Source organism: Crocuta crocuta, unplaced genomic scaffold (genome assembly GCF_008692635.1).
Source record: "Crocuta crocuta isolate KB4526 unplaced genomic scaffold, BGI_CrCroc_1.0 scaffold246, whole genome shotgun sequence".
NCBI classification, from domain to species: Eukaryota; Metazoa; Chordata; class Mammalia; order Carnivora; family Hyaenidae; genus Crocuta; species Crocuta crocuta.
Window position 1 is genome coordinate 3,960,158 of NW_027531902.1, and position 24,542 is coordinate 3,984,699.

Below are 24,542 nucleotides of genomic sequence, written 5' to 3' on the forward strand. Positions count from 1 at the left end.
CCTGGGGTTGTGGGATCAAGCCCCACATCAGGCTCCATGCAGAGCATGGAGCCTGCTTAAGGTTCTCTTTCTCTTTCCCTTTGCCCCTCTCCCCTGTTTGTGCTTTCTCTCTTAAAAAAAAAAAAATCTCCTAGTACAAGTGAGTTCAGCAAGAATACAAGATACAAGACCAATATAAAAAAACTTACTTTTTCTATATACTAGCAATGAACATATGTACATGATGCAAAAATTTTAAATACATAGGCATAAATCTAAGAAAACATATACAGGACTTGTACGGTGAAAACCACAAAATGCTAATGAAAGAAATNGAAAAAAGCATCTGACAAAATTCAATATCCATTCGTGATAAAAACTCTCCAAAAAGTAGGAATAGAAGTTAACTTCCTAAACTTAATAAAGACAACCTGTGAAAAACCTATAGCTAACATAAGACTTAATGATTAAGGACTGAATGCTTGGGGTGCCTGGGCGGCTCAGTTGGTTGAGCATCCAGCTCTTGATTTTGGCTCAGGTCATGATCTCACAGGTTGTGGGTTTGGGCCCTACATCAGGCTCTGTACTGACAAGCTCAGAGCCTGCTTGGGATTCTCTCTCTCCCTCTTTATCTGCCTCTCCCTGCTCGTGTGCTCTCTCTCAAAAACAAACAAACATTAAAAAAAATATTGACTGCTTTCTCCCTACAACTGGAAACAAAGCAAGGATGTCCACTGTTATCATTACTGTTCAACAAAGAGAACTCTAGCCTGCACTATAAACAAATGAAATGAAATAGAAATATAGATATATTTCATATAGATCAAAAAGGAAAAAATAAAACTGTCCCTATATGCAGATGACATGATGGTCTATGTAAAAAATAGCAAAGAATTTACAAACACACACACACACACACACACACACACACACACACACACACCAAAAAACTCCTAGGGGGCACCTGGGTGGTTAAGTCAGTTGAGCATCCGACTCTTGGTTTATGCTCAGGTCCTGACCTGGGGTTGTGGGATCAAGCCCCACATCAGGCTCCATGCAGAGCATGGAGCCTGCTTAAGGTTCTCTTTCTCTTTCCCTTTGCCCCTCTCCCCTGTTTGTGCTTTCTCTCTTAAAAAAAAAAAAATCTCCTAGTACAAGTGAGTTCAGCAAGAATACAAGATACAAGACCAATATAAAAAAACTTACTTTTTCTATATACTAGCAATGAACATATGTACATGATGCAAAAATTTTAAATACATAGGCATAAATCTAAGAAAACATATACAGGACTTGTACGGTGAAAACCACAAAATGCTAATGAAAGAAATCAAAGATCTAAGTGAGTGGAGAGACATACCATGTTCATGGATTGGAACACCCAACATAGTAATATATCAATTTTCCCCTAATTGATATACATATTTAATGCAGTTTGTATCTCAGCAAATATCATTTGTAGATAGAGGCAAGCTTATTGTCAAAGTTTTTGTGAAATGACAAAGCTAAAATAATTTTGACAAAGATGAATAAAGTGGGAGTGATCAGTCTACCTGATTTCAAGACTTACTACATTGCTACAGTAATCAAGACTTTGTGGTATGAATGGAGGGATAGACACAAAAATCAGTGGAACAGAATAAAGATCCAGAAATATCCCCACACAAGTATGGTAAACTAATTTTTTGACAAAGGTGCAAAAACGCAAGTGAATGGAGGGAAGATAGTCTTTTTTAACAAATAGTATTGGAGCAACTGGATATCCATAGGCAAAAAATAAACCTTAGCTTAAATCTCAAATCTTATACAAAAAAAAATCAACTCAAAATGGAACATACGTTGAATGGCCACATTTGACCACTGACCATTCTCTTCCTCTTGAAGCTCCCTTCCCTTAGCATTAAATGTGGCCATACAGTGGAGAGGGACCAGGACCATAAGGAGATCTTGACAGTTTGGGAAATGAGCAAGACTTTGATAAATGGTGGTTGAGGCAAGTTTGTGGGAACCTGTCAACTCTTTGTGAATAAAAGAAGCCATAAAATGGGCTGAGGAATATGGCTGAGGTAAGGTACCAATTTAGGACAGAGAGGACCAAAGATTTTTCAAGCAGCTAGGAAAAAGTCAAAGGACAGATTAAAGTTCTAAGAGAACAAGGGATTATTTGTGATGTAAGGTCTTGCAGCATGGAAGAATGATGGCCATCATCAATGAAAGCTGTGTCCCTGTCTACTTGCATACTTTATTTGATTTGATCCTTCCAACAAACCTGTGAGGAAGCTATTATCATGCCATCTACCAAAGAAGAAACAGACTCAAGAGAGGTTAAGTTCAAGGCTTGTAGGAAGGAGATATGTGAAGAGGTGAGAATATACAGCTGTTCTCTCTGAACACCTGGAGGCAGGAGCTCCTGGGAGCATCAAGAAGCAAGAGGCTGTGAGCAGACTGGGGGAGATTTGGAGGAGCCACTTTGGGGCCAGAGGCATGAAGGGGGAGGTACATAGGGGAAGAGGTCAATGCTCAGATAGCTGCAGTCATGGTGAGTGAATCAGAATTCCGTCCAGGGAGCACACTTTGGTTGGATCTGCAACTCTTCTGACCCTTAGGTATCTGAACAGAAATGATTTTCATTTAGACTTAGAAAATATAGGACAAAGTCTGACCAGGGGGAGGGAGACCCCACCATTGCAGGGTCTCCCCAGGCTCAAATGAAGCCCACCTTTCTACTTGATAAACTTTTTGTTCTTCAAGAACCAATTCAATTGTCCCCCTTTCTGAGAAGCCTTCCGGACTCCCTGCCCCTTCAGAGACTTCATGGTGCTGGAGTCTATCTGTATCTGTGAACTAAGGTCCTTGAAGTCAAAAGCATTATCAGTGATCTTTATTTCTGCTCCCTCTTCATCCCCAGCCTCCAGTATAGGATACTCAAAACCAGTGAACAAATGAATGAATGGCCTCATCCACTTGTTGCACCCAACATGATCAAGTGGTTTAAAGCAGCAAGTGGTAGGCTGTTCCATCCATATTTGTTTCTGGGATATCTGACAACTCTACGCTCAGGATAATACTCAGCTTTCGTCCCTTTTCCAATAAAGCAAAATCCTATGGACAGAGCAGAGGCAGCAACAGATTTCCTCTTATTCTTGTCATTTCATTTGCCTGCCACCAGGTTAAGTTTTGGGGAGGCTGTGTCCCAGGATGTAAAGGCCTTAGAACCTGTTGAAGGAATACCTCTTTAAAGGAGATAAGTCAGCTATCTGGAGATCCTAGCCTGCTCTCCTGGACACACTTGGTTAAGCAGTTTGTTTTTGTCAAGATGACCAGGTTGGAGTGCCTGGAATCTCAACACCAAGAAAGTTTATTGTGCCTATATTCACAGTGTCAATCACCAGGCTCTCCTGCTGTTAGGAGAGGCTGGCCCTTTGGGGGGGCTGCTGCTGGGAAACAACACAGATGGTGGGAGTGAACAGCAACAGCTGTTTCCCAGGATCATCTGCTCCCTGCCAGGTATCATTCCAACCTCTGGGGAGAAGGGGCCCCTCTCCCTCGTGAGGAAGGTACTGGGCAGAGAGGTGGCGGTGAGGGGTCAGGCTGGAGACATGGGAAAATGGGACAGTCACAGCCACAAGCTTATTGTCTGAAGCTGAGCATATTTCAGGTCTTTTGTTCTAAAATCTGAAAACTGGAGCTTTAATTTAATATGCAACTAGGAAATGAGTTTTCTCAGGTGATGGACATAACCACTCTGTCCAAAGGAAGCCCGGAGAGCCTGACAGATGCAATCTCCCTCTCTCTCATTACGAAGTCAAGGCCAAGTGTGACCACGAAAGAAGAGATGTGCCTTCTCAGTTTGCACTAGAAGAGGGAAGTGATGGTGGTGGTAGGGGTGGCCGAAAGAAGACACCCCCCAGCCCTCTTATGCTGGGAAACTGCTTCTTGTTTATGTTAGTGTCGTAAATGAGAATATTGATTTGCTTATTAATCTAGAACACATACTTCAGAGTATACACTTGGAGGGTTGGGACCTTGAAGAGTGATGCGATAATGAATTACTGGGGATTCTTGTCTGAGCTTTGATGCTGGTGTCAAACGTCAAGGGGATCTTCTTCAATAGAAACGAGAGCAATAGCTCTTGGTAAGCTAATACCCTGTGTCCAGCACTTTCCATGCATTCAACCACGGGGTGACCCTGAGAAGCAGGAATGAGGCAGAAACATTAGCCTCATTTTCAGAGGAGGAAACAAAAGTTTTGGAAATTAAAGGTCACACAACTCTGGGAGAAGGACTGTGTTCATAGGTCTGTGTCAGTTAAAGAAAGGTTATCAGAATTAGCTCTGAATAGAAGAGTTACAGGTGATTCTTATGTTCTTCATAGTTTTTTGTACTTTCAAACTATATACAGTAAACTCGGGTTATCTTTCATAACCTGAGAAGTTATGTTTAGAAGCCTTTTTTTTTTTTTTTTTTTTTTTTAAGCTTAAAAGAAGCCAGAGGCATCCAGTGTGACCCTTCATTCAGGTTGAAGGCTCAATTCTTCCTGAGGCATCCTTTATGGGAGAAGCCAGTAGAGCTATTACCACCAACTTAATCCTTTCTCTAGAACCCTTGGGTTGGGTCTGTGTTTTTCTTCTTCCTTGTAGAAATCCCTGAAGGGTAGCCTGGATTCCCAGCATACCTTTAGAGGAAACTCAGAACATAGAGGACCCTGTTAATAACATTAACAATTAGTGCACACCTACTGTACACTGGGCCCTCCCCAAACCCGTCACACACATTATCTTATTTGATCCTTCCAATGCCCTGACATAGATACCATTATTGCCTCATTATTGCCACAGAGATGGCTGAGGCTTAGAAAGTTAAAGAAACGTCCTCAAGGTCACACAGCTAGTTTGTAACAAAGTAGGGATTGAAAGCCAGACACTTGTCCAGAGCTGTTGTGGACTGAAGGTTTGTGTTCTTCCAAACTTCTTATGCTAAAGCCCTAAACTCCAGCGTGGCTACATTTGGAGATGAGCCTCTAAGGAAAATTTTAAGGTTAAATGAGGTCATAGTGTGGGGCCCTGATCCCACAAGATTAGTAGAAGAGACACCAGAGGGCTCAGTCCCCAACCCACCACCTAATGTGCTTTGCATAAGCACTGAGAAAAAGTCCCTGTAAGAAAGGAGCCATCCACCAGGGAGGAAGAGTTCTCACCCGAGACCTACCACAGTGACACCCTCCTTCCAGACTTCTAGCCTCAGAATTGTGGGAAAATAAATTTCATTGTATAGGCCCTCCAGCCTGTGGTATTTTGTCATGGCGGCCTGAGCAGGCTAATTCGAGAACCCACATGCTGGCCACACGCCATACTGCCAACATGGAGGCCGTGGGACCCAGAGCCTGGATCTCAAGCCACCTGGCGGTGCCACTTCAGCAGATGCTCTGAGTTCCATCCCTACCCTCTCGCAGACTTCCGGCTTCAGACTAGGGGCTGCCTTCATCAAAACTGCCTGCGGGCCTTCAGCCTTTCGGGCGACTGAGGCCTCAGAACACTCTAGGACTGTGCTCCTGTGTTTGGAGAATATTATAGCACAGTTCGTTGGTATACTCACTCCCTGTCCGTGATGCTTTCGGAGACTATCTTTTTAAAATGAGCATTTGTGTGCACTAAAAGTACTCTAATTGGGGCCCCTGGGTGGTTCAGTGGGTTAAGCGTCTGACTCTGGGTTTCAGCTCAGGCCAGGATCTCATGGTTCCATGAGTTCGAGACCTGTGTCGGGCTCCACACCATCAGTGTGGAGTCCGCTTAGGATTCTCTCTCTCTCTCTCTCTCTCTCTCTCTCTCACTCAAAATAAATAAACTTAAAAACAATACTTTAACTTCACTCTCTCTAGTGGGTGAGACACAAATCGTGTTACAAAGCAACTAAAGTGTAAAGGAGATACTTCTTGTCTAAAAATCTGAAAACTAAGTTAACACATCTTGGTTTAGGGGTGTCTGGGTGGCTCTGTCAGTCAGTTAAGCGTCTAACTTCAGCTCAGGTCATGATCTTGCTGTTTGTGAGTTCAAGCCCCACATCGGGCTCTGTGCTGACAGCTTATAGCCTGGAGTTTGCTTCGAATTCTGTGTCTCCCTCTCTCTCTGCTCCTCCCCCTCTCATACTCTGTCTCTGTCTCTCTCAAAAATAAACATTAAAAAAAATTAATAGGTGTTGTTTAAACTAGGTGTCTCTCACCCAGGTACCAGAGACCAGAGCTGTGAATGAGTGAGCCAGCTGTGTGGTGATTGATGGCAAGGCTGTCTTGCTACACCAGTATCCTCCCCGCCGCCCCCAACTTTTCTAGATTTTCAAATTGTCTGCCTCATCCCACCTAGTCCCCCTTACCACTGACGGTTGACACTCATTATCCTTCTCACCTCCCCCAGTAACCTCATTTGCACCACCTTCCTACAGCTTTCCTTGCTAGTCTCTGCTAAACTAAACAGAAGAAAAGATGTTCTAGCCTCTTTTTCTGCAGCAAGCCTTCTGACGGTGTACGGACGAGTTTGTGAACATAATGGGATAAGGGGGTGGGTGAGTGGGGAAGATACCTTGGCTCCCTTAGGAGAGCCCCTCAGAAGGGAAAAGATTTGAGCACAATTGTTGAAATACGTGCAAATGCCATGGGCTGTGGCTGTTTGTCCCTCTGTTCTGGCGGAGTATATTCAGAAAACGTTCTTGTCCATGGTCATGGTCAGTTATCAAATTTACTAATTTGTGATGCTTCAAATCACTCATTTATTCCAAATACAGTTACTGTGTAGACAGAGCCCATGTATGGCCCACTGGCTTACCATATAGGCTGTGGACTGAATGTTTGTATCAGCCCCAAAATTCAGATGTTGAAGTGCCAACGCCAAATGTGAAAGAATCTGGAGCTGGGGCCTGTGGGAGGGAATTAGGACATGAGGGTAGAGCCCTCATAAGAAGACATGAGATCTCTCTCTCCCCACCCCCAACCCCTCTTCTCTCTCTCCATCTCCTGCCTGGGCCCCCACCCCATGCGAGGACACAGAGGGAAAGGTAATCATCTGCAAGCCGGGAGGAGAGTCCTCACCAGAAAACAAGTTGGCCAGCACCTTGATCTTGGATTTAGCCTTCAGAACTATGGGGAATAACATTTTGTTGTTTAAGCCACTTAGTCTATGGTATTTTTATTATAGCAGCCTAAGCTAAGATACTACATTAGAAATGAACATTATAATCAAATCATCATGAAATGAGAACTGTGCCTTAAAATAAATGTCACCTCCTTTAAAGACTTCTGGCTGTATCCCACATTCCCATTTATCTAACCAAAGCCTCTGATCACCCAGCTATTTTGTCTATGCAAATGAAAGAATTCAAACCACATGGCTGTCCTCCCAGGCAGAAATGGAAAAATGCCAGAGTGTTAAATGGTATTAGAAGGGATAAATCAGAACTCCGGAATTCTAGAGCTGCACAATGATCATCAAGTCTACCCTGATTTTCGCTTCAGTCCTGGGACTTTACCAACAGGGACCTCGAGTAGAAGGGAAGCAGTCCGGGACCAAGAGAGTGCCGGCAAACTGCAAACGTGAAGATCTTAGGAATTCTACAACTTTTCTGGGGAAGCAACGATGCCTTTGATATCTCTAATATGCCAAGATTCATCCAACTGTATGGAGCTTGTATTCCCCAACTTCCTAATTCCATAGCATGGATTCCTTACGTTCCTAAACCAGCGCTGAGGCAGAACCAAGGTGATGTGCGAGCTGGGGAAACAGCCCTGCATACCCGGGAGTGCGGTCTTTCCTGAGAAAACCTCTTTATGTTTAAAACAGTGACAATTACTGCTATTTGCTATCTAGTAACGGTCTTGTTGGATAAAGGAAAATTTCCTGCACCGCCCACCCTCCTGCCCCTCTTAGGGCTGTGAGCTAGCTGTTCCAGTGCAGAAGTGCAGGGGGTGGGGCAGGGAATCCTGCCGGGTGGAGAGTCAAGGTTATGGCAGCTGTTGCTTCTCGTTCATGAAATGCACACGAGCCTGTGCTCCTAGAAGGCTCACAGTGTGAGCCCTGCCAAGGAAATGCCAACCGCAACACTGCGTCTTGGAATTGCCTGCTTCTGTCATCACCCTCCCCAGCTCCGCTGTGCCTGCAGGGAGGCGTGAGACAAGGAGAGTCTGCACAGTCTGTCCTGCACAGCTGCCTCCTGCCAGCAGCTCAGCTGGATGGCGCCGGGGGCTCTGGGGCTCGACAGAGCCACACTGGGCCAGAAGGTGCAAACCAGATCCTTCTTGCATGAAGACCTTAAAACTAACTTGCTGAGGGGGCACCTGGGTGGCTCAGTCTGTTAAGTGTCCGACTCTTGATTTCAGCTCAGGTTATGACCTCTCAGGGTTTTGCTGGATTTTTTTATTTTTAGTTTATTTATTCATGTTGAGAGAGGGACAGAGAAAGAGGGGGAAGAGAGAGAGAGAGAGAGAGAGAGAGAATCCCAAGCAGGCTTTGCCCTGCCAGCACAGAGCCTGACACGGGGCTCGATCTCACAGACCTCGAGATCATGACCTGAGTCGAAATCAAGAGTTGGACACTTAACTGAGTGAGCTATCCAGGTGCCCCATATGTATTTTCTTTTTAATAGGCATTGGCTTAAGACTCACATTTCCTCTTTTGGTCAAATCCAAAGAAGAATGTGATTTAAAAAAAATTTTTTTTTTAATGTTTATTTATTTTCGTGCGAGAGAGAGAGAGAGAGAGAGAGAGAGAGAGGAGAGAGAGAGAGAGAGGGAAGAAGAGAGAGAGGGAGAGAGAGAGAGACAGAGCATGAGCAGAGGAAGGCAGAGAGAGAGGGAGACACAGAGTCTGAAGCAGGCTCCAGGCTCCAAGCTGTCAGCACAGAGCCCAACGCGGGGCTCAAACCCATGAACCGTGAGTTCACGACCTGAGCCAAAGTCGGACACTTAACCGGCTGGGCCACCCAGGTGCCCCGAAGAATGTGTGATTTTACAGATACTCATTGTGATATCAAAAGACAGACAAGGCAAGAGCTACACATGTGCCTTGTGACATGAAGGACCTACAGCATGTAAGCCAATTCCTATGGTAAATGGAGTGCTAACGGGGGGAAGGGGGAGCCAGTTCTGGTCACTGGGGCCACACTGAATGATGTGGCTTTTCCTTTGCTCCAAGTAGATAACATTTGCCAAAGGATCAAAAGGCACAATACGTGGCAGTGGTTAGGAGAAGACAAAAAAAATATGCAGCTGTTTTTCTTCTGATCAGCATACAGGAAGGAGAAACAGAGCAGTGGGAAAGCTGACCTTAATGGGGGGTTAGGGGACAGGTGTGGGGGGCATTGCCCTTATAGCATCCTGGGATGGTTCTGGAAGGGGATTCTTTTTGAGATGATAAATGAGAACAAATGAAAGATTCAACAGAACACAAAAGCCACAAAGTGGAATTTAATGTGAGTGGGAACCAGCTAAGGCTTTAAGTTAATACATTTTTTTAATAAAGTGAACTGCCTTTCTAAATAATACAGCATTAGATAATTCTTCACTAATGTGAAAGCAAGTATAATTTTCTAATTCTTCATTGGCTTTATCAACTCGAGTAGATTTAAAATAGTAGTTCTAACATATGTGTCACATAGAAAGAAAAGTGATAAACACCTGTGAACTCACCATTGTGATTGCTGTTGAAGTCCCCATGCCTCTTTCATCCACCCCCCCCCCCCATGCCTACCCTCAGACATAACCACTTCCCCAGTTAATCTATATGGACTAATGATAGATAACAATTAGGTGACAAGTACAAATAAAAAAGACAAGATCATGGCTGTTCTTACCCCATGGCCTCCTCTCCCCACACCCCATGATCACACTTCACCTGCCTCAGGACAGACTTCTTCATCATCTAGTACTCTGCTTTCTAAGGTTAGTAGGTATCGGGAACCTAGTCCATGGTAATAATGAGAATGTGAGTGCATTTTAACATCCAAATGCCCACAGACCATTCCACTGGAACGTTCCACAGGCCCACGCACTCAACCTTTCCAAAACCAGCTGCATCATTCCCAATGACCCACCCAGAAATCTGAGGCTCTTTCTGAATTCCTTCTCCAACTAAGCCAGTGTCAGCATCAATGGCTGGTCAGAGTGGTAGGCCTGGTTTGGGTCACCCAGGAGTTTTGTGCAAAATGTGCTGAGGGAATCTGGAGGTGGGGCCCAGCCGTGGGGAAGGAGAATGAGCAAAAGGAAGGTAAATGGGCAGGTCTGTCTTTCATCTGGGACTAGGCATCTCCAGGGACTGGTGGGGACCTGGTCAGGCTGAAGGGTAGCACACAGAAGGCAGAGGTTGGACAGGCTGTGGCCGATGTTCTGCTCACCCCAGACACACTGGACCCTCCGTCCGGTAGCCGTCAGCCACGAGGGTCCAGCTCCAGGGCCACACTGACAGGATAGACAGGCAAAGACGACCCATGTGTCCATAAGATGGGCGAGAATGTGGTGAACAGAGGCTTTTTCTTAAGAAGGGTTGAAAACAAACAAACAAGGACAAAGGAGCCGCTACAGTGAAGCCTAAAGAGGTGGGCCTGGCTTCTGGGAAGGCGTATATGGACCCACGTGGAGTGAGTCCTTAGGCTAAGATCAGTAAGAAGTCTTAATCCCATGGCTTCATCTGAACGGGGCCCCGGCCAGCGTGGCAAGGTCTCACACGCATTAGGGCACAGAGGGTAAAAGTGAATTCCGAAGGATTAGCCCAAGAGGGTGGTAAGCAATGGAGCCGCAGACCACTTGTTCAAGATTAGCTGTGCAAGAAACTGGGCAGTGGTGGGAAAGTGAAGCTGAGAGTGCTTTCGAGTGCACGCCGCTAGGACAGAGCCGGCTGCCTGTGTGGTAGCAGGTGCAGCAGCGCAGGCATCGCGGCCCATGCACGCGCAGCCTTTGCATTTGGGCAGAAGCCTCACTGCTTTCAAGTGCTCGCCTGCTCACTGAGGTCAGGAGGCTTTACGTCTGAGGCTGGGGGAGACCAAGTACCAGCAAATACCAGTAAATAGGAGTCAATCCCTGTCCATGAGCCCGGCTGCTCGAGCCCTGGAAGGCAGGCAGGGAGGTGCGTACACACTGGAGACCAGCGTCCCACCCTTTGGACCAAGGCTTCAGCTAGAAAATACCAGGCTAGTCACCATCACCACCATAGCCCTTCCCCAGGCAGGCCTTCTGGCAGATTCCTCAGCCCTGCTGTGCTTTCCAGGCTCTCACCAGCTGTCTCCAGGCCCCAGAAATAATTCCATCAGCTCTCTTGGAAGGAGAGCAGCTGCAGCTCAAGGGCCTCCAGGGTGGCTGCTTCCTAGGACACCAGCCAAAGGGCGGAGAGGCCAGTGCCCACTGCCAGGAAGGGGGTGGGGAACGACTCTTCTCGGTCTGAGACCCCCATTCTCAGGGGGAGGGAGGGTTGCGAAATGTCACAAGCAGGAGAAAAGAATGCATTTTCTTAACTATAAAGTTATCCCAGGAGCACCTGGCTGGCTCAGTCAGTGGAGCATGCAACTCTTGATCTCAGGGTTCTGAGCTCGAGCCCCACACTGGGCATAAAGATTACTTAAAAATAGAATCTTAAAAAATCAAATCAAATCAAATCAAAGTTGGGGCACCTGAGCGGCTCAGTGGATTAAGCATCCAACTCTTGATCTCAGCTCAGGTGGGCTCCATGCTGGGTATGAAGCCTACTTCAAAATAATAATAATAATAATAATAAAACAAAATAAAAGTGTCCCAAACCTGGACTACCTGATAGTCTAGATTTGGGATAGGTACTCAGTGAGATACATAAAAATTCTACTTTTTCTTTTTTAAACTAAAACTTGGTATGAACTACGTACAGCCGTATATAAAATCTCCCAAACAACACTTGAAAGAAAAAGCAAGAGACGAAATAATAAATACAGTATAAGTCCTGAATACCTTTCAAATCCAGGCAAAAGTGAGCACAGTGTTTAGGAGTTGAAGAAAGAAGAGAAACCGAAGAGAGGATTATCATAAAAGCCAGGGTGGGTGGTTATCTCTGGAGAGCAGGGAGGGGCTGTGTTGGGGAGGGGAACATGGTGGGGAAAGCTTTGGAGAGCTGCAAATATTCTTTTACTTGGAAAGGGTGGGAGGTGCACACGTGTTTGCTTTAAATTAGACATTTTCTGTGCTCTTCTGTATGTATCTCATAAAACACTTACAAATTAAAAAAAAAAAGAACTGCATGTCAGTATACTAAATGATATGCCATGTGTTACTACAATTATATAAAAATATCACACACAAAAACCAGACCAGGTGAGGGGCGCCTGTGTGGCTCAGTTGGTTAAGCATCCAACTTAGAGTCAGGTTATTATCTCATGGTTTGTGAGTTCGAACCCTGCGTTGGGCTCTATGCTGACAGCTCAGAGCCTGGAGCCCGCTTCTGATTCTGTGTGTGTGTGTCTCTCTCTCTGCCTTCCCCTGCTCATGCTCACTCTCTCTCTCTCTCTCTAAATAAATATTTAAAATAAGTTTTTAAAAAACCAGACCAGGTGAGATTAAATAATGAGGTTTGTGTTTATGGGATTACAGGTGATCTTACTCCTCTAAGTTTTCAAACTGTCTGTATACTACTATATTGATTTTATAATGAAAAATAATTGTGGTAATATAAAACCACATAAATAGTTTTATACTGTTTGGAAAAAAATTGAAATAAGGTGAAAAAAAATGTTCCCTTTTCTTTTCAGGAAATCTTTTTTTTTTTTTTTTAATGTTTTATTTATTTCTAGGAGAGAGAGAGAGAGACAGCGTGAGCAGGGGAGGGTCAGAGAGAGAGGGAGTCACAGACTGAAACAGGCTCCAGGCTCTGAGCTGGCAGTCGCACAGAGCCCGACGCGGGGCTCAAACCCACAAACCGTGAGATCATGACCTAAGCGAAAGTCGGACGCTTAACCGACTAAGCCACCCAGGCGCCCCTTCTTTTCAGGAAATCTTGCCATCATCCTGCCCCCTCCTGGGAAATTTCCTAAAAGGACCGGGCTTTAGGATAAAACAATATCCTTCCTTATTTCGACTCAAATAAACTTCAGAAGGACACAGACGTTTTTCTCCGTGATGTGAGACTTCTTTGAAGAGGTGCCGGACATTTCATCTTGGGCTGCAAATGCGTTTCCAGCTCTCTCTCCCAAATGAAGTGCTTTCACCTGCCATTGATTTTTCACCAATAACACTTCCACCCAATGACATCCCCCTTCCTGCGCCTGCATCCGCCAGCTGCCTTCTTATAAACCTGACTCACCTCCATCACTAATGTGAATAGATATTTTTACCTTAACCCAGAATTCCTGGAGCCTGAAGAGCAAATCTCACCAGTGCTTATAGGATCACATGGCCAATGGAACCCAACCTTGGGGAGATGGGCAGAAGGTGGGGAACCACTGTGAGCGCCATCATTTGTGGGAGACAAATTCTCATGGGTGATGCCCCCAGGCACGTGTGGGAAGCACTGTGCCCACCTAGAGTGGCAGGCCGCGCGGGCACTTTTAGGAGGCTTGAAGGCATGCCTGGGGTGAAAATAATCAGCTTCCCTCGACTGGGTCCGTGAGGCCACTAGCCTGACTGTGTCTGCATTCCAGCGGCCTGTTTTACAGCAGCAGCAGGAGCAAATGGGCAGAGGGTGCCAGGGGGCAGGAAGAGGACATGATGATGTGTAGAGGAAATGTGATGGGTAGAGCAGTGCCAGGAGCACTGAACTTGCCTTTGCTCCTCTGAGCCACGTGATGAACTGCTCCACGCCCATCTTCCTCAGCGGAAAAGCGGATGTCAGCACCATAAGTACCACAGCATCCCCACTGAGCTCAGGCTCCCACAAAATTTCATAGAAATCTTACAACACCCCTGTGAGGGGGTTAGACGCGATTATCCCCATTTTACAGTTGAGGAAACTGGGTTGGACTTCATCCATACTAGACTGGAGCTCCCTGAGAGCAAAGCCTAGGCTTCATTTGATCCTGCTAAGGACCTGGCATGCACGGGGGCTTGTTAAATGCCAGCTGAAGGAAGCCAGGATTGGCCGAAAGAGAGAGTTGGGTGGAAGCAGTCTGTGTGCGAAGTGTTAGCCACAGTAACGGGCTGTTAGCCATGGAAGGAAAGCTTCTCCACGCTGGTCGTGAGGGTGTTTGGTACAAAGCTTAGGGCAGAGGAACGAAGCTGGCATTGGCTGGGCTGAAAAGACAAGAGGCAGAGTAAGCAGGTATTCTGGGCTCAGAATGGCCAGGAGACGAACTGCCTCGGGGCCAAGAGGCCAGACTGGGCTGAGCAAGGAGTTCGGGGACCCAGGGTATGAGGTCGAGGAGTGCAGAGGAAGAGGCCCAGCCTTCTGAATGAGACCCGCCGGGCTCGGGACGACCTGGAGCACTCGGCGCAGGATCCTGAGTCTGGTCAGGGGGTGAGCCCATGAGGTGGGGGCTGACCTCCCTGCTTGTTTACCCGGCACAGTAGGAGGGGAGGCGGGGAGAACAGCGACCACGGTAATGCAGGCACGAAGATGTGGTGGGTGACACTGGCAGTGCCAACGGAATAGAAGAGGAGCAGGGTGAGGAAGGACTGAGTGCTGGTAGGTTCTCTGGAGGAAAGGAGAACAGACTGGGGAAGGCAGTAAGAATGGAAGTCAGGGCGGACAGAGCAGAGAGCTGGTGTGGACCAATGGAGACCAGCTTTTGGGACATGCCTGTGCTCGACGGAAGCCCGGTAATGAAAGCCAATTTCAGCTTCTCTCTCTAGGAACCCTTGAGATCAATCAGAAGACAGCAACTGACCCAATCACCCAAGGTAAGGAGAAGGCAAGAGCAGAAAACGAACACCTACTAAACGCTACTAGGTGCCAGGGGCCGTGAAGGCTCTTAACACATGGGATTTAATGGAAACAACCTCACAATTGCCCTTAGAGATGAGGCGCTATCTCCACTTGACAGCCAGTGACTGGAGGTAATGACCAGTCAAGGTCACACAGCTTCATGGAAAGGAAAAGGAGTAGAGGTAATTCTAAACACCAAATAATGTGAAGAACAAAAGTTCTGGCTGCGCTAATGGGCTACCCTTCTAGTTTACTTGCACGTTGAACATTTAGGAGACACTTCAGACACAACACCGTACTCAAGCACTGCCAGTTCTACCTACTAAATCTGTTCCTTATCCATCCTCTTTTTTTTTTTTAAGTTTATTCATTTATTTTGAGAGTGAGAGTGTGAGTGGGGGAGGGGCAGACAGAGAGGGAGACAGGATCCCAAGCAGGCTCCGCACTGTCAGCAGAGCCTGACGCGGGGCTTGATCCCAGGAACTCATGACTTGAGCTGCAATCAAGAGTCAGCTGCTTAACCGACTGAGCCACCCAGGCACCCCACTTATCCCTTCTCTTTTCTCCAAACCCAGTGCCTCAGTTTGGGCCCTATCATCTACCTGCATTAAGATGCTCTCGCTATTACCTGGATACTTCTAACGGGTCTCCCAGCCTCTGCACTGTCAGCATACTGAGCTTGTATGTTGCCAACAGGATCACAGAGACACTCTTGGCACCTGCGTGGCACTATACTAAGTGCCGGACACTGTCCCAACCCCTGACGAGCTCACGAGTCTGGAGTGGGAAGAAATACATACACAAATAGCTCAATATGAGTTAAGAGAAGGGCTGTGTTGGGGCGCCTGGGCTCAGTCAGTTAAGCGTCTGACTTCGGCTCAGGTCATGATCTCACAATTCATGAGTTTGAACCCCGCGTCGGGCTCTGTGCCGACAGCTCAGAGCCTGGAACCTGCTTCAGATTCTGTGTCTCCCTCTCTCTCTGCCCCTCCCCTGCTCACGCTCTGTCTCTGTCTCTCTCTCTCTCTGTCTCTCAAAAATAAACATTAACAAAAATTTTTTTAAAAAAAGAGAGAGAAGGGCTGTGTCAGGACCAGGAAGGGGGTTGGGGGGAGCACTTAACCCTGACCCGGATAGAGGACTGCTTCTTGGAGGAAGTGCCTTGGACATAATCAGTCTTGACGGTTGCATAGGAGTTCACCATGGGGGGACTGGGGGTGCCAAACCTGAGCATTCCAGATAGAACAGGGGAGTGTGATCTAGCTGGGCACCTTCAGGATGGCTGGTGTATTTGAGCCCTTGAGCCCGAGGGAGCCCAAGCCATTCAAGGCCTGGAGGGAACACGCTCTGAGTGTGGAGTCGAAGGCGTGCTGGCAGGACAAGCAAAGAAGTGACATCACTAGATCTGCATTTTACATGAAAATTCAAAGTATAGAAGGAAGTACTAGAAGAAAATACAGAAAGATAAATTTATAAACTTTGGCTGGGTTAAGGTTTTTTTTGAAAGCACAATCCAAAGTCAGAAACCAGAAGAGATTGATGCGGGTATGACTACAGAACAATGACAAACTGTAACATAGCAGAAGATGTGGCAAAACATTTTTTAAAAAGGCAAAAACTGGTTAAGACACGTTTGCATGTCTTAAGAGAAAGACAAATACTCCAGGAGAAAAAAAATAGGTAAAGGACGGGCGCCTGGGTGACTCAGTCAGTTGAGCGTCTGACTCTTGATTTCGGCTCAGGTCATGATCTCACAGTTTATGGGTTCGAGCCCCACATCAGGATCTGCACTGACAGCACAGGGCCTGCTTGGATTCTCTCTCTCCCTGACCCTCCCCAGCTCATACTGTCTCTCAAAACAAAAAGGAAGAAAAAAGAAAACAACTTAAGAAAAAGAAAAAATGGGCAAAGGATAGGCAACCCATGGGAATGGGGAGTGCATAAATAGCCCATAAGCCAATGAAAAGATACTTGTCTTATTAATATTCCAAGAAATGTGAGTGAAAACAAGAAAATTACATTTTCACCCGTCTCAATGGCACAAAGAGAACAATGAACATCCAGAGGGAGAAAAGCAAGCACGCTCATACACTGTTCATAGTAGTTCAAACTGATTCAACCTTACCAGAAGGAAACCTAAAAATCTATAGGAAAACTTAAAATGGGCATTTTACATCTAAGAATTTCTTCTAGGAAATGATTGGACTGTTACACAAAAATGCATTATGAGGGTATTTTGTTGCACTGTTGTTATATATATGAGCAAATGATTTGAGAACAAATTTAGGGCATGTCAATGTGAGAATGTTTATTTTTTAAAAAGTTAATGTTTATTCATTTTTGAGAGAGAGAGACAGAGCATGAGTGGGGGAGGGGCAGAAAGAAAGAGAGACAGACAGACAGACAGACAGAATCTGAAACAGGCTCCAGACTCTGAGCTGTCAGCACAGAGCCCGACGTGGGGCTTGAACCCACAAATCATGAGATCATGACCTGAGCTGAGGGCAGATGCTTAGCCAACTGAGCCACCCAGGTGCCCCAGTGTGAGAACTGTTTAAATACAGAATGGTATATTCACACAACAGAAGGCGATGCCGCCATTGAAAAGGATCATGTAGATCTGTAAGTATTGACACGGGCTATTATATACCATACAGTACTAGGTTGAGAAAGCAGATTACAGAACCAGACCCCTTGGTGTATGTATCCACTTTTGTATATACCAGTGAGATTTCATATATATTTGAATATATATGAACAGGACATCTCACTTATACACAGACCTCACTTTCATATATATATGAAAACTCATATATAAGTGAGCTTTTTTAAAAATGTTTTTATTTATTTTTGAGAGAGAGAGAGAGCGTGAGCAGGGAAGGGTCAGGGAGAGAGGGAGACACAATCTGAATCAGGCTCCAGGATAGCTGTTAGCACAGAGCCCAACGCGGGGTCGAACCCACAAACCGTGAAATCATGACCTGAGCCGAAGTAGGACGCCCAACCGACTGAGCCACCCAGGTGCCCCTAAATGAGCTTTCTGCATAAAACACTGGGAAGGTTATTCACTCAACTACTAACAGCAGTTGTCTCAGAGAAATGAATTGCAAACTGCAGCAGGACTCAGTCTCCCTGCACTATTCGATTGTGAAAATATCTGTGTAATAAACCAGCTGTGGAATTGACAACAGCCCTGGTCAAGGTGTTAGTAGCACAGAATACACTAGAATAGGCTCTGCAGAAGCCTGTGCAGGGCAGGCAATGCACTAGCAAGTTAACGTCTCTCGTTAACCATTCGACCACCATTCATGTGTACATCTAATGGCCTATTAGATCCTTCTAATTTAATGTCTCACTGGCCCTTCAAACTGATCGCATCTAAAACTGAGCTCATTACACTCTGCCTCCACGCGACTCCTTTTCCAGTGTCTCCCACTGCAGGGAAAGACACACCACCTCCCACCGCAGGACCAAGCCAGCAGCAAGGGCATCATTTCCAATGAGAGCAAGTGATAGCTCCAGGGGAATTAGCAGGCAGCCCCCTTTCCTCCTTTCACTGGGGCCCCGGACAAGGCAGTGTCTTCTCAGATGGTCACCTAAAGGAGCAGAACACCCTCCCAAAGCCGGCCCATCAGGCTGCTGCCTTACTTAAAAGAATGGTTGGTGAGAGGGGGCAACTGATTGGGTTCCAAGGGCTTTTCCTGGTGGCTGAGTCTGAAAATGTGGAGATGCCCTCATTTACTTAAACAAAAAGAGGTAATGAGCCCTTCCTAGGCAGGGAGCACCTGCCGAGTAGCTGTCAGCAGAAGGGATGAAGTCTCCATCTCTTGAAACAAGTAAATGGGAGTAAATGGTTGTCTTCCCACCTACTTCATCCTGAATGCCGGCATTTCCTGTTTTCTCGTTCACCCGCTCCTGCCGGAAGAGAGGTGGGGTTGGAACCGATGACAGATACCCAATTACTTTTAGAAATACTTACAGTTTATTCCCTTCTACTCTTTGGAAGAGCTGGCCAGATTCCCTTGGTTTCCAGTCCCTGGCAGCCTCCTCCCCACCCCTAGCCCAGGCCATGGACCTATTCCTGAAGGCAAATCTAAAGACTGGAGTCCAGGGGCACCTGGGTGGCTCCGGCAGTTAAGCATCTGATTTCGGCTCAGGTCATGATGTCGCAGTTCATGAGCCTGAGCCCCGCATCGGGGCCCGGTGCTGACAGCTCAGGGCCTGGAGCCTGCTTCGGATTCTGTGTCTCCCTCTCTCTCTGCCCCTCCCCCACTCGCACTCTGTCTCTCTCAGAAATAAGCATTTAAAAAAAAAAAAAAAAGGACTGGTGTCCAACATTCTCAAGGTTAGGACACCTGGCACTTGATAAGCCCTGACTGTGCATCACTGTATATATAAGTGAGATTTGTATATATAAGCATGCTGCTGAGGGTTGAACCCTAGACTCCACATCAGGTACCTGATTCCCTGTGAACGTGCCCTGTTTGGTAAAGGACCTACTATCTCATTGCCAATAGGCTGGCACGCCCTTCCTGGTTGTTGCCAATCACGTTCTCCAGGGAGCGGAAGTCTGCCCATCCATGTCTGAGGCCTCTCCCCTGCTGGCACGCTCTCCTGACACCAACGCTCTCCTGGTGGCGCTCCCTGTGCCCACACTCCTGTCACTGTGATCACTCAGGTATACAAGTATATCCTCGGGGCACCTGGGTGGCTCAGTTGGTTAAGCATCCGACTTCGGCTTAGGTCATGATCTCACGGTTCGTGGGTTCGAGCCCTGCATCGGACTCTGTCCTGACAGCTCAGAGTCTGGAGCCTGTGTTTGGTTTCTGTGTCTCCCTCTCTCTCTGTCCCTCCCCTGATCACGCTTTCTCTCTCAAAAATAAATAAAACATTTAAAAATTTTTAAAAAAACAAGTATATTCAAACCCTTTGAAATGTACACTGAAAAAGGTTGTGTCGACTGTATGTAAATTGCACCCCAACAAAGCTGAATGAAAAACAAACCAAAGGGGTACCTGGATGGCTTAGTCGGTACCGGATGCAACTCGTGATCTTAGGGAAGGGAGTTCAAGCCCCACACTGGGCGTAGAGCTTCCTTAAAAACAAAAACCAAAAACCAAAAACCACAAAACCAAAACATGTTTAAAAGAGAATTGCTCAAGGGAGCTCAGAAAAAAACAAGATAGAACTTAACAGGAATTATGTCTAGCGCTAAGCTTCCTGGCAGTCCAGATAGGAGCGGAAATGGTTTAGGGGGGAAAAAAAACCTTTCTATTGCTGGATAAAAGGGAGGCTCCGATTTACCCACCAGGAAAAGCCTTTTGAATCCCAAATAATTCATTGCTCCCCTCCATCCAAATGAACATTTAAGAGAAGGTTTTTGGTCAGAATGCATTAGAGAAAGCAGGTCTGCTCTCTATGTAGATAATTCTAGAAGGGATTTATTGGATTACTCTCTAAGGGAAATAAGAAACATGACAGATATATTTACCTGCAACTTTGCAGAAGGTGCAGAAATATTTTTCGAGCCATTTTTAATATAGAGCAAACATTAATAAAAGGTTGAAGAAATACCACTAAATTTTTACTCAGAGATGACATTTCTGTGGGGTGTTAAAGGAAGAGTCCGATTATCGGCTTTTCTCTGGTGCTCCAACCTACGCTATAAAGAGAATGCAAATATGTTTTGTCCATCCTTTAACTGGTAATGGTAAGGAAGGTGTCTAAATAGTACTCCTCGAGGGGCGTCTTCCTGCCTCAATCAGAAAAGCATGTGACTTTTGATCTCAGGTTTGTGAGTTCGAGCCCCACGCTGGGTATAGAGATTACTTAAAAATAAAATCTTTAAAAAAATATTGCCCTTCTAGTCAGGGCCACTGCCACCCCAGCCATCACCCGTGCCACATCGTAGTTCTTTGTCTCCTCTCCCCTCAGCCTCGTGTTCCAAAATTGTGGAAAATGTGTACAGATGGCTTTAGAAGGTATACATACTTGGACATAAAATGGCGTTGAATTATGTGCTCTTTTCTTTTTTTAAAACTCTTATATTTATTTTCATTAAACATCTTTTTCCACATTTATTTCTTGAGAGAGAGAGAGAGAGAGAGAGAGAGCATGAGAGGGGTAGAGACAGAGGGAGAGACGGGATCTCAAGCAGGCTCCCTGCTGTCAGTGTCTTGAGATCATGACCTGAGCTGAAATCAAGAGTCGAATGCTTAACCGATTGAGCCACCCAGGTCCCCTCTATTAGAATTCTTAACGTGTTCGTTTTGAAACGGATAATAATGGAATTGAGAAGAATCTACAAAATTATGAAAAGGAATACTGCAGGGTAGGTAAAGGACTGTCCTAGAAATATTCAAAGATGCTATATGAAATTACTGTAATTAAAACTGTATGGTGTCAGCAAATGATTAGACAAGAGATGAAAGAAGAAGGTGCCTGGTAACAGATTTCAATTAAATTTAACAAAAGTGATATTTCAATTCAGAGGAGACAAATGATTTGCTTAATAGATGGGGCCGGCATCTCTGGGTATTTGTGTGGAAGAAAATTAAGTCGGCTCCCTACCTATACCCAAATCTGTAATCCATCTGGAATTTATTTAAATGTAAAACATAAAGCAATAAAAGTATTAGAAGACCAGGAAACTGCTTGTATAATTTAGGAATGGGGGAGCCCTTTTAACTCAATCTGGAAACCCAGAAGCCATAAAAGAAAAGTCCCATTTCTGACTTTATACAAATTAAAAAAAATTGAAATGATATAGACATAGAAAAAAAAAGGGGGCACCTGGGTGGCTTAGTCGGTTAAGCGTCCGACTTTCGCTTAGGTCATGATCTCACGGTTCGTGGGTTCGAGCCCCGTGTCGGGCTCTGTGCTGACTGCCAGCTCAGAGCCTGGAGCCTGTTTCAGTCTATGTCTCTCTCTCTCTCTGACCCTCCCCTGTTCACGCTGTCTCTCTCTCTCTCTCTCTCCTAGAAATAAATAAAACATTAAAAAAAAAAAAGAGAAATAGAAAAAAAACTGAGGGGTGCCTGGGTGGCTCAGTCAGTTAATTACCTGACTTTGGCTCAGGTCATAATCGAACAGTTTGTGGGTTCGAGCCCTACATCGGGCTCTGTGCTGACAGCTCAGAGCCTGGAGCCTGCTTTGGATTCTATCTCCCTCTCTGCCCCTCCCTGGCTTGCACTTCCCCCCACCCCCCACTCTCTCTCTGTCTCTCTCTCTCAAAAGTAAATAAACATTAAAAAAAAAAAAGAAATAGAAAAGTCAATAGACAAACAATAAATATCCGCAGTGCATATATATGACAGCTATGAGTTCTTAAAAACCGATAGGAGGGGCGCCTGGGTGGTTCAGTCGGTTAAGTGGCAGACTTGGGCTCAGGTCATAATCTCACGGTTGGTGGGTTCAAGCCCTGTATCGGGCTCTATGCTGACAGCCAGCTCAGAGCCTGGAGGCTGCTTCGGATTCTGTGTCTCCCTCTCTCTCTGACCCTTCCCTGCTCACGCTGTCTCTCTCTCTCAGAAATAAATTTTAAAAACGTTAAAAAAAAAACCTATAGGAAAAATACAACCAAGAGAAAGATGGGTTCATCCATAAGTGTTACATAGAAGAGCAAAGTGAAAATAACCAACAACATATGAAAAGATGTCCAATCTCTCCAGTAATCAAGAAGATGCAAATGAAAGTCACAGTGAGGTACCATTCCACCTCCATCAGACTGGCAACAATTCTAGGGTGACACCTGACCTTGGCAGGACTTGGGGGAGGAAGGGAGTGGGTTGGGAGTGCCTGTGAGGTGCTGCTGCTGCAAATATAAATTATCGCCCGCTTTTAGAGAACAGTCTGAAAAGCCCTCTATTAAAATGTGAAAAGCTCTCTGACTTGGCAATTCCATTCCCAGGACTTTATCCATAGAAACAGAAGCAAGAGAACGGAAGGAGCCGAATGGGCAAGGGAGGCCCATTGCAGCAATATGGGTAGAGCAATAAGCCAACAAAAACCTGGAAACAAACAGAATGCCCATCAATGGGGAACGGTGGTATCTAAAGGAAAACTGTTTTGGGGCGCCGGGGTGGCTCAGTCAGTTAAGCATCTGACTCTTGATTAAGACTCATATCATGATCTCACAGTTCCTGAGTTTGAGCCCCACATCAGGCTCCAAGGTCACAGCTCAGAGCCTGCTTGGGTTTCTCTGTCTCCCTCTCTCTCTGCCCCTCACTCTCTCAAAAGAAATAAATAAACATTAAAAAAAAGTAAAGTGTTCCTCCACCCACAACACTTCTGACGCTACGCACCGGAAGTTAGTGTAAACCCCTCAGGCTGAGGGCTCACTCCCTTAAGACAGACCCCAATGCAGTCAGCCCCCACTGCGGACGACAGCCACCTGGCCCAGGTTGTCGCCTCCACCTCTGACGACCTGACTATAAATCAGAGGCTCCCATGAGCCCCTCCTCAAGTTTCATAATTTGCTAAACGGTCCACAAAGAAACACTTGACTATTACAAGTCAGGAACATCCACATGAAAGAGAGGCGGGCAGACACACGGAAGAGGGGCCAGGGGAGGGCAAGGGACGTGGAGCTTCGGTGCCCTCACCCTCCCAGCACCGTGATGTGTTCACCAACCTGGAAGTTCTCCAAACACCTCTCTCTGGGGTTTTTATGTGGTTCCATTACCGAGACATGATTGATTCGATCATTGGCCACCGGTGGCTTACTCCATCTCCAGCCCCTTTCCCTCCCGGGAGGAGGGGTGGAGGAGGGGTGGAGATGGGGTGGAAGGCTGGGGCTGAAAGTTCCACTCTAATCACCTGGCTGGTTCCCGTGGCAACAGCACCCGTCCCGGGGAGCCACCTCATTAGCATAACTCAGTTTTGGTGAAAGGGGCTTATTATGAATAACAAGAGATGCTCTCCTCACCCGTCACTCAGGAAGTTACAAGCGTTGTGGGAGCTCTGTGCCAGGAACAGCGGATGAAGAGCAAATACAGATTTGGTATTATATTGCAGTATTGCATTATCCATGCCGTCGAACAGCATGCAAGTTTTTAATGCATTTTTAGTGTTTGTTTATTTTTGAGAGACAGAGAGCATGAGCAGGGGAGGGGCAGAGAGAGAGGGAGACCACAGAATCCGAAGCAGGCTCCAGGCTCTGAGCTGGACAAGTACAGCCCGATGTGGGTTCGAACGCACAAACCGTAAGCCAAAGTCGGATGCTTAACGACTGAGCCACCCAGGTGCCCACAGCATGCGACTTTTAAAAAGTTAGGTCTATACCAATTGCTTTAAAGCTTCCGCAGGGGCACCTGGCTGGCTCAGTCGGCAAAGCATGAGACTCTTGATCTCAGGGTTGTAAATTTGAGCCCCACGTTGGGTATAGAGATTACTTAAGAATAAAATCTTAAAAAAAAAAAAAAAAGAACGTCTTCCAAGATGTAACGATAAGAAAGACAAGTTGTAGACATAATATATTTTACCGAAAAGGAACTTCAATACATGTAATCCATGATGTCCACACACAGACACTGACATAATAGGATCCCATTCTGATAAAATATACAAAGTCAAAAAAAAATCTCTGTATCTTATTTACAAACAATAATGTGTAGAGAGCAAATACGGGTGAAAACGTCCATTTGTTTACACTGATTACCAGAGGGTGAGGAGGTAGCATTTAGTTGCAGAGGCGTGTAAAAGGGG

General features: G+C 46.0%; 1 protein-coding gene across 3 annotated transcripts in view; it reads right to left on the reverse strand.

Annotated features, from left to right (window-relative positions):
- Positions 1-24,542, reverse strand: part of DPYSL5 (dihydropyrimidinase like 5) — a 98,523-nt gene that overhangs the window by 56,424 nt on the left and 17,557 nt on the right. The window contains exon 1 of one of the 3 annotated variants that reach the window (XM_077774176.1): positions 23,470-23,489. The exons of 1 other annotated variant lie outside the window; for it this stretch is intronic. The gene's annotated coding sequence lies outside the window, so the exon portion shown is untranslated. Of the gene's footprint in view, positions 1-6,797; positions 6,835-23,469; positions 23,490-24,542 lie in introns of those variants that run through there. One more of the 3 variants, XM_077774177.1, reaches the window with a different exon arrangement.